The sequence below is a fragment of the Salvia splendens genome, chromosome 18 (assembly GCF_004379255.2).
Source record: "Salvia splendens isolate huo1 chromosome 18, SspV2, whole genome shotgun sequence".
Lineage (NCBI taxonomy): Eukaryota > Viridiplantae > Streptophyta > Magnoliopsida > Lamiales > Lamiaceae > Salvia > Salvia splendens.
In genome coordinates, this window is record NC_056049.1 from 13680821 (window position 1) to 13691194 (window position 10374).

At 39.2% G+C, this 10374-nt stretch overlaps 1 non-coding gene across 1 annotated transcript; it reads right to left on the reverse strand.

Moving 5' to 3' along the window:
• Positions 1–1329: 1329 nt before the first annotated feature.
• Positions 1330–1436, reverse strand: LOC121778023. Its single transcript, XR_006045595.1, has one exon. It is a non-coding gene; the product is annotated as a small nucleolar RNA R71 (small nucleolar RNA).
• Between the last annotated feature and the right edge of the window lie 8938 nt (positions 1437–10374).

Genomic DNA, 10374 nt, shown 5'->3' on the forward strand with positions numbered 1-10374 from the left:
CTTACCCAGGAATAAAAAAAAAAGGATAGGAAAAAAGGAGATGATAGAAAGGAGAAACTCTCATAACACAACGCATCAGTGGTGTAACTTTAACTTTGGAGCGTTTTGATCCTAATATCCCTGGTAAGGAATGAGTGGTCGAGCGAACCTAACCGCTAGGAAATCCATAGGTTTCTTGACAAACTGACGGACCGTTTAGGTCGACGAAGGAAGAAGGAGGATTTGAAGACTGTAGACGATCAGAGAGAACTTAAGCTTGTGGGGACAGTCACCTAAAAGTTGAAACTAGTGCATGCTTATTTGTTGTGTTTTGTGTTCTTTGTGTGTTCTTTTCTTTTTTGAGTCTGTAGTTGTCTAGGTTTAGGAGTCTGTTTTTGTGTTAGTATCTTGTTTGTAGAGTCGTTCTTGGGAACCATGCATAGAAATTTGCCTTATTTCTTTTTCTTGTCTTTCATACTTGAGGACAAGCATGGTTTAAGTGTGAGCAGATAGATTGGCGGTGTACGATTTTGTGAGAAAACAAATAGGTGAGAATTTTGAGTGTGAAGTGCTACGTGTTTTGTTAGTAAAGAAGTTGGAAAAAGAAGAATTTTCCCAAGTCAAATCATCATCTTCAAGCTCCATGGTTTCAAGGATTTTCATCTCCATTATCTTTGTTCTTAGTTTGATCATGTTAGGCTAAGAATATTGTGTTGCTCCAAACATGTTGTTAGACAAATTAATTTCATGAATTTATCTTATGTTCGTTTCTATCTCGTGTTCGTCTTTGCTACTTGAATGTGAATGAAATTATCTCTCTAGGTGCATCTTTTGTGATAGTTTTACTTTCTTATTTTGATATCTCTTTAGCTTGAAATAAGATGGACCAAAGTAGTATTGGATTATCAATTGGATTCGTTTTGATGACAAATTGATAATGGATGTTGAGCATATTTGAAACCGTTATTTGAATCTCGCGCTTCCGTAGGATTTTTAGAATTGTGGAACTTGGTTTTAAGAATATGTGTTTAGCTATTCTTTGACCATTTGTGTTTAGCATGTTTAGTGCCTACATCTTAGTTTCCTTTTAATTGTCCCGAATGTTATAAGATAGAATCGAATATATAAGATAAATCCTCTTGTTGTCTACAATTGTTTGGAGTAACAATCTCATCTCTTGATTCATCTACAAATGTGGAGCATCATCGGATTAAGAGGGCCTTATTTCCTTTCTCATTGAGAGAGAAAGCAAGAGATTGGTATGACTCATTACCGGGCTACAACATAGCAACATTTCAAGAGTTGAAGTCGATGTTCCTTTTGGAATATAACTCTCCAATGAAGATTGAGAAGTTGAGAGAGGAGATCACATAATTCCGACAAAAATATGATGAGTCTTTTGCGGAAGCATGGAAGAGATTCACAGAAATGCTAAGGAAATGCCCAAGTCATGGTTTAGCTCCGGGGCATGACCTCTTGAAATTTTACAAAGGACTCAATAATGAAGGCACGAGATTAGTCACTGCAGGTTCAAATGGAAACTTAGATGATCTAACTGATGATGAAGTGAGAGCCTTATTTCAAAGATTGGCAAGCAATCAGAGAAATTGGCATAATCCAAGAAGAGCGGCTGAGAAGGCAGGAGATACATTTGGTGCTACCAAGGATGCAGAGAGAGTGACAACAATAAAGGCCCAATTGGCGGATATAAGCACCCAAATGTCTTCAATGACAAAAGTAGTTAAATCTCTTCAACTGACTCCTCAACCTCAAGCAATGGTTGTGTTGAAGTGTGGGTTCTGCCAAGGCGAACATCATACGGATCAATGTCCAAGTCTATAAGGACCACCAGTGGAGGATGTGAATTACATTGGTAACAACCGTCAAGGGTTCAACCAAGGTAATCAATACAACAATCAGCAAAATTGGAGGCCTCAACAAACTAACTGGAATCAAGCTGGTTCTAGCAACACTTCAGGTACTCAATGGAGGAACAACACTCAACCTCCGGGTTTTGAGAAGTAGTTATCACATGAGGATCAATTGGGACAGATTTTCTCTTTTATGACTAAAAGTCAAAAGGAGAATGAGAATTTCAAAGATAAAACCGTAGAAAAATTTGGACAGCTCGAGGCTACAATGAGGAATCTTGAGACTCAGATTGGGCAGCTTGCTACAGCATCTCATACAAGAATTCCTACTACCATCCCGAGTAATACAGTGCCCAATCCTAAAGGCAATGAACAGTGTAAGGTAGTAACTTTGAGAAGTGGTCGCAAGTTGGATTCGACACCATTAATGGACGACCAAGGTACTTCCGGCATCTCACACGCAGGGGCGGATGAGATGTTAGGCTTGCATTCCTCGCATGCAGGGGCAGACGAGGCATGTAAGGGAAGTCCCGAGTTGGTACATGGGGCCCAAATGGTCAAGAACAGGCTGCATCCGGTAGCAAGGAACATGGTGAAGAATCTGATTCTAGTGGAAAGTTTTTAGCAGAAGAGAAAGGAAAGAAGAAAATAGAAATGGAATCAAAGAGAAAAATGATGACAAGTCCGGCACAAGTTCCTAAAAGCATGTTTAACTTTCCCGATCATATTACTCCTCCACCATATCCACCCAAGAGGAAGAAAAGGATCCCATAAGAGAAAAGTTTTGAGTGGATGATGAATGTGATCCGAAAAGTGAATGTGGATGTATCATTAGTGGACCTCTTCACTAATTTTCCCAAGTTCTCCAAGTTCTCCAAGGATATGATGGAAAACAAGGAGAAACTACAAGATGAGGGGATAATGACTTTGAGCATGAATTGCTCACAACTGATTTCAGGAATGATGCCAATGAAGAAGAGGGACCTGGAAGTTGTGTAATTCCTTGTGAGATCGGCAATACAATCTTCACAAAATGCTTATTAGATCAAGGCTCGGGGATCTCACTTATGGCATTGAAAACTGCACGTGCCATTGGACTAGAGGATAGAATGGAGCCTATTGACATTGCTCTACAATTAGCTGATCATTCAATAGTGAAGCCCACTGGAATAGTAGAGGATGTCTTGGTCAAAGTCGATAAATTTGTCACCCCTGTTGACTTCATAGTCTTGGATATGCCCGAGGACAAAGAGGTAGCAATTCTGTTTGGTAGACCATTTCTTGCCACGGGAGATGTGTTGCTTGGAGCAAAAGACAACTCTGTCACATTCAGAATTAATGGTGAACAAGTGACCATTAATGTAGAGAAGACAATGAAGCACCCTAGTGATGCAAAAGCGTGTTTTAGAGTTGATGTCCTCGATAAGTGCATATTTGACAAGTTGTGTTGCTCGGCAAGAATAGAAGGAAGTGTATATGACAAAGGGAGCTTGGAGAGAGACTTTGGTTCGACAATCAAAGTAAATTTTGATGAAACAGAAGATTCTCAAGTTGATCAACCAAGTCTCGAAAATGAATGTGTGGTGGATACTTTTGTGGCAGATGTGAAACCTTCAAGTGAAGTACCACCAAAGCTAGAATTAAAGCCACTCCCAACAAATCTGAAATATGTCTTCCTTGGTGATGATGAAATTTTACCGGTTGTGATATCGGCTGAGTTGAATAATGAAGAGGAATCCAAGTTAATAGAACTACTGAAGTTACACAAGCAAGCTCTAGGATGGTCTATAGCCGATATCAAAGGAATTAGCCCCGCAATATGTATGCATAAAATTTTGATGGAAGATGGAGCTAAGCCAGTAAGAGAGAGACAAAGAAGGTTGAACCCACTTATGCAAGAAATGGTGGAAAAAGAAGTGAAGAAACTGTTGATATTTGGGATGATCTATCCCATATCCAATAGTGAGTGGGTTAGCCTGGTGCAATGTGTACCAAAGAAAGGGGGAATAACTATGACAGTCAATGAAAAGAATGAAGTCTTAGCAACTCGATTGGTAAACTCATGGAGAGTTTGCATGGACTATAGAAGATTGAACAAGGCGACAAGAAAAGATCATTTTCCGTTGTCATTTCTGGATCAGCTGCTTGATAGGATTGCGGGTTATTCTCATTACTGTATCTTAGATGGATACTCGGGGTATAATCAGATTGCAATTGCCCCGGAAGATCAAGAAAAGACGACATTCACTTGCCCTATTGGTACTTATGCCTTCCGGCGGAAGCCTTTTGGTTTGTGCAATGCACCGACTACATTTCAACGTTGCATGATGGCAATATTCTCTGACATGAATGAAGACATTATGGAGATTTTTATGAAGATTTCTTCGTCTTTGGATCATCATTTGACCTTTGTTTAGAAAATTTGAGACAGGTCTTGCAAAGATGTGAAGAATCTAATCTCGTACTTAATTGGGAAAAGTGTCAATTTATGGTCAAAGAAGGCATAGTTTTGGGACACAAGGTGTCTGAGTTGGGATTGGAGATGGATAAGGCTGAGATTGAAGTGATTTCTAAGTTACCTCCCCCAACGAATGTGAAGGGCATCCGTAGTTTCTTTGGTCATGCGGGATTCTACCGAAGATTCATAAGAGAATTTTCAAAGATTGCAAAGCCACTTTGCAACTTACTTGAGAAGGATGCCAAGTTCGTCTTTGATGATAAATGCCTTGAGGCATTTGAATTGCTCAAGAAAAAGCAAGTCGAAGCTCCTATTATTATCACACCTGATTGGTCGAAACCATTTGAGTTGATGTGTGATGCTTCGGATTACGCTGTGGGAGCCATTTTAGGACAAAGAAGAGACAAGGTCCTACATGCCATCTACTATGCTAGCAAAGTACTCAATGATGCCCAATTGAACTACACCACGACGGAGAAGGAAATGTTAGCAGTTGTGTATGCTTTTGAGAAGTTTCATGCATACTTACCTAGCACGAAGGTGGTAGTGTTCACGGACCATTCAACTATCAAATATTTGATGAATAAGAAAGATGCAAAACCTCGTTTGGTGAGATGAATCCTATTATTACAAGAATTTGATGTGGAAATTAAAGACAAAAAGGGAACCGAGAATTTGGTAGCTGATCATCTTTCTAGACTAGAGGAAACATATGTGCCGTGGTTTGCTAATTTGGCAAACTACCTTGTCACGCGTGCATTATACAAGAAGGGTTGTCTTCTAACCATAAGAAGAAATTTTTGAGTGATACCCGCATGTATGTTTGGGAAGATCCATTTCTCTTTCGTATTTGTAGTGATGGAGTCATTCGAAGGTGTGTTGGAGAGCATGAGCACCTTTAGATTTTGTCTGCTTGCCATGATTCTGAGTATGGCGGCCACTTTGGAGCATTTAAAGTGCTTCAGTCCGGATTCTTTTGGCCATCTATCTTCAAGGATGCAAAAGCATATGTAGAGAGATGTGACAGTTGCCAAAGAACTGGCAATATCTCGTGGAGAAATGAAATGCCAATGAATAATATACACGAGGTAGAACTCTTTGATGTTTGGGGAATAGACTTTATGAGACCGTTTCCCAAGTCTCATGGGCAACAATACATTCTTGTAGCTGTCAATTATGTCTCTAACTGGGTAGAGGCAGTGGCCTCGGCAACCAATGATGTCAATGTTGTGTTGAAGTTTATCAAGAATCATATTTTAACCGCTTTGGGACACCACGAGCTATAATCAGTGATGGAGGAACTCATTTTTGCAACAAGTTGTTTGAAAACCTTCTAGGAAAATATGGTGTCCAACACAAGGTTGCTACCCCTTATCATCCCCAAACTAGTGGTCAAGTTGAAGTCTCCAATCGAGAGATAAAGCGGGTGCTTGAGAAAATTGTAAGGCCGTCTCGAAAGGATTGGGCTCAAAAGCTAGATGATGCTTTGTGGGCATATCGAACGGCATATAAGACCCCGATTGGAACTTCGCCATACAAGTTGGTGTTCGAAAAAGCTTGTCATTTACCGGTAGAACTTGAGCATAAAGCTTATTGGGCTTTGCAAAAGCTAAATTTGGATTATGATGCTGCAGCCGAGAAGAGAATGTTTGACATGAATGAAATGGATGAGTTTAGGCTTCATGCATATGAGAGCATTGATCTCTACAAGGAGCGTGTTAAGAGGATACATGATGCAGCCATTAAGCCTCGTCACTTCCATGAAGGACAGCTGGTCCTTTCATACAACTCTCGGTTGAAACTTTTTCCAGGCAAGCTTAAGTCAAGATGGTGGGGTCCTTATGTGGTGCACAAGGTGTACCCTTATGGTGTTGTTGATATTCAAGATCAGAAAAATGACAATCTTTGGAAGGTGAATGGTCAACGCTTGAATGCCTATGTTGGAGGTGAAGGTGGTATGGAGGCAAGAGAAGTGGCTACACTAGTGGAACCAAAAGTATAGATCAAGGATGAGGAAAGTCGAGCCAACGACTATAAACAAAGGCGCTGATTGGGAGGCAACCCAAGTTTTTTTTTCTTTTATTTTTGCTTTCATATGTTGGAGGTTTTGTTTGCTTAATTCTTTCATCTAACATTTATTTTGAATTGTGTGTTTCTTTTTGTGTGTAGGAGCAACATGGAGATATGACTCACATTGGAGCTTATGAGGAAGCACACCTGCAAAGGAATATATAACCACCCTCCCACCCGAATGCGCTATGGACATCATGCCAAGTTTGGGGGAGTCTTCTTTTCCCTTTACTCTTTTATGTTCTATTTGCTTGCATTGCGGACAATGAAGCATTCAAGTTTGGGGGGGGGGTTGAGTTTTTATGCATGATGCATGTTTCTTGGGTGTATTGTATGCCAAAGTTTTTTTATATTTAATCAATGTAATTGACGGGTGCATGCTTTATCTTCGGCTTTCTGGTTGGGAAATCTTGCTTGATTTTTCTTGATCTTTGAAGCTTAGGATGGATGGAATTTGTGTATGAATTTATTTGAAAGAGTATTTTGTGATTACAACCGATTTCTTGAGTTGAGAAGAGTATGAAAGTCACATGTCTTGTGGAAATTATCTTGGATCGATTTGCTTTATCGTGTTGTGTGCTTGCATTCATTTGTGTTAATGATTTGGGAAGATAAGGCACTAGGATGAACTCCATGGCCAAATGATCACATGCCTAGTCCAACAAATGATCCCCTAGAAGCCACTTTGAGCTTAAATCCCCATTGTTTGTGTAAATACTTAGCCAATCACTTAGCTACTTAAATAAGCCTCATTTTAGCCTCATCAATAAACCTTGCTACTATTTGGGTGCTAAATATAAGTTTGAGCTTTATTGTTTGAGTTTTGAGTGTTGGGTGGTGTCTTGTAAAAGTGTAGACATTTTGAGACTTGATTTAATCTATAGGTGTTGAGAATGAAGTTCTTAAAAAAAGACGACCTCTAAATTTGCAAATGTCGAGGTCTTTTAAAAAAAAGAAAAATAATAAAGTTTGATGAAATAAAGATAAAGCTTTTATTTTTAAGATGTAATCTTGTCTAGAATGATCTCAAGTTGGGGGAGTGAAAGTTTGGTTGTAATTTGAAGGTCATATTGTTTGATTCTTTGGAAGGAAGTTGTAGGAGGAAAGAATGTGGCACTCAAATGTGTAGCTTTTGAGCTCACTATCCATATTTGTCCTACATCATCCCTAGCCCCATTACAACCTTTAATTAAGACCTTGGACCTTATTGTTGATACATTGTGGATGTTTTGTAAATAGCTTGGTAGAGTTAAAGAAGTTTGATTTGAAATCTGCGAGTCTATGAGATTAGTAATGCTTGACGAGTCAATGATGACGGTTTGAGTTGTATGATCTTATGCTTGGACTTACTTTGACATGCACCTTGACTTGAAGTTCTAGGTTGATGGGTGATTGTTCTTAAGAGTGGGAAATCTTGATTGGAAATGTTGGGGGTTTAGATTTTGTCATTTACGTTCCTACTTGATTCTTTATGATAAAAATTTTTTTGTAGGTTAGACTTTGTTAAGTTATTGTGCTTAAAATCAATCTTGCTCGAGGGTGAGCAAGAGCTCAAGTTTGGGGGTATTTGATGCGAAGCATATTTTCTATCTTTTTCCCCTTAGACTACACATTTTTATGTAAATTATGACTCATCAAATCGTGGTTTTATTGAAGTTTAGGATGTAAAAAAAAGCTGGATGGAGCTCACTTAAACATTCCATCAAACACTTGGTGTGCTATGTAAAAGACAAGGACAGAATCCTCTGTGAGGCATTTCATCAAACACTTGGGTTGCATTTCGTTTTAACGCAAAATTCAGCACAGCAGCGTGGAGGATAGAATTTCGCCGAAGACCCGCCGGAAATGCACGCCTAATGCTCCGAACAGAACCATTATCTGCCATTTCACGCAACGCCCGTCTGGGCCGATTCTCGAAGGCGTTAAGACTCCAGAGCTTACCACCCGCCCGGGTGAGTTTTGCACTAACAAATACACCCGATCGGGTAAGATTCGAAAGGCATAAGGAGTCCAGAATGGGTAGAATTTCTATCACCTGGCCGGGTGATTTTTCAGTTTCAAAAATCCACCCGGCCGGGTAGAGCAATTGTAACTGCAAATCGGCAGTTTCTTGGGCAGTTTCATTCTTGACAGTTGGGCGGTTTTGCTGGGAAGAAAAAGGGAACGAATTGGGCAGAGATAGGGGAGGGGACAGCAGGAACGATTTTTGGAGAGGAATTCCATACATCAAATTGGGAGATGAAGTTTGGATAGATTGGTGGTGTACGATTTTGTGAGAAAACAAATTGGTGAGAATTTTGAGTGTGAAGTGCTACGTGTTTTGATGGTAAAGAAGTTGGAAAAAGAAGAATTCTCCCAAGTCAAATCATCATCTTCAAGCACCATGGTTTCAAGGATTTTCATCTCCATTATCTTTGTTCTTAGTTTGATCATGTTAGGCTAAGAATATTGTATTGCTCCAAACATGTTGTTAGACAAATTAATTTCATGAATTTATCTTATGTTCGTTTCTATCTCGTGTTCGTCTTTGCTACTTGAATGTGAATGAAATTACCTCTCTAGGTGCATCTTTTGTGATAGTTTTACTTTCTTATTTTGATGCCTCTTTAGCTTGAAATAAGATGGACCAAAGTAGTATTGGATCATCAATTGGATTCGTTTAGATGACAAATTGATAATGGATGTTGAGCATATTTGAAACCGCTCTTTGAATCTCGCGCTTCCGTAGGATTTTTAGAATTGTGGAACTTGGTTTTAAGAATATGTGTTCAGCTATTCTTTGACCATTTGTGTTTAGCATGTTTAGTGCCTACATCTTAGTTTGCTTTTAATTGTCCCGAATGTTATGAGATATAATCGAATATAAAAGATAAATCCTCTTGTTGTCTACAATTGTTTGGAGTAACAATCTCATCTCTTGATTCATCTAGCTCGTTTAATTTCTTGTAATTGTTGTTGCATGATCTTTAATCAAAATCGTCAAACTAAAATATTTTTTTTATGTGTTTGTTTTAAATTTAAACGAACTTACGTTCCCTGTGGATCGACACCTTAAATTACTACACACGAAGCTGTAATCTTGCAGTGAAGTGGTAATATTTGGGTTAATTAATAAAACTTGAGTGCAAAATTAATTAGTTTTGATAGACCTAAATTTACACACCACGCAACATTCTGTTATCAAGGACAACGTTCTAGAAGGGGACACGTGCTGATATATGAGACGCAAGGACGGAGCTGAGTCACGAATTTGTTACTGAAAAGCGTCGTCGTTCTAGAAGAAGAGCACGTAACAATCAATGAGTCGCTCACTCTCAGCATGAGCGAATATTCCCTGCCAAGATCGTTATCCAGCTGGAGGTCGTGCCGAGCCTATAAATAGAGAATGTGCCACCACATGAAGTAATGTTTAGTTCAGTTATCTAGAATAGCTTAGCTTAGCTTAGATAAAGTAATGTTTAGTTAGAAAAGGGTAACTGATGAAGCGCTGCAGAATACTTGTTATCTGTCGGCGAAGTCTTAAGTTTCCCGCCGAGGCTCTTCTCGGTTTTACTTGCTTTCGTAATTTTCAGAGTGTTAGCTTAGTTTAATCGAAGTTGTTTTCATTTTCATCCTCACATTTACTGCTTTAGTTTCAGTTTTGTTATGATGCACTTGATCCAATAGTTAAATTTACCTTGTTCAAATTAGTCAGTTTAATTCTGTCTAGAGTAAAATCAGTAGTTAAAAACTCCCAAGTTAAAGCGTGGCAGCAGCCAACCCCCTGTTCACTATTCACACACGTGATACACCAACTTCTCTATGGGATCGACCCCGAACTTGCCGCTTTATTGTTAAAGTAGTGCAAAATTGGGAGTTATAAATTACTTTGGTGGGAGCGAAAGCGAGATCGACTTGATCAAGTGGCAACGACATTTGCAAACTGATCCAACTGGTTCAGTTATCTTTCCATATAACTTGGTCTGAATTCACGCTTGTCGTTCGCCTAATCCTAGC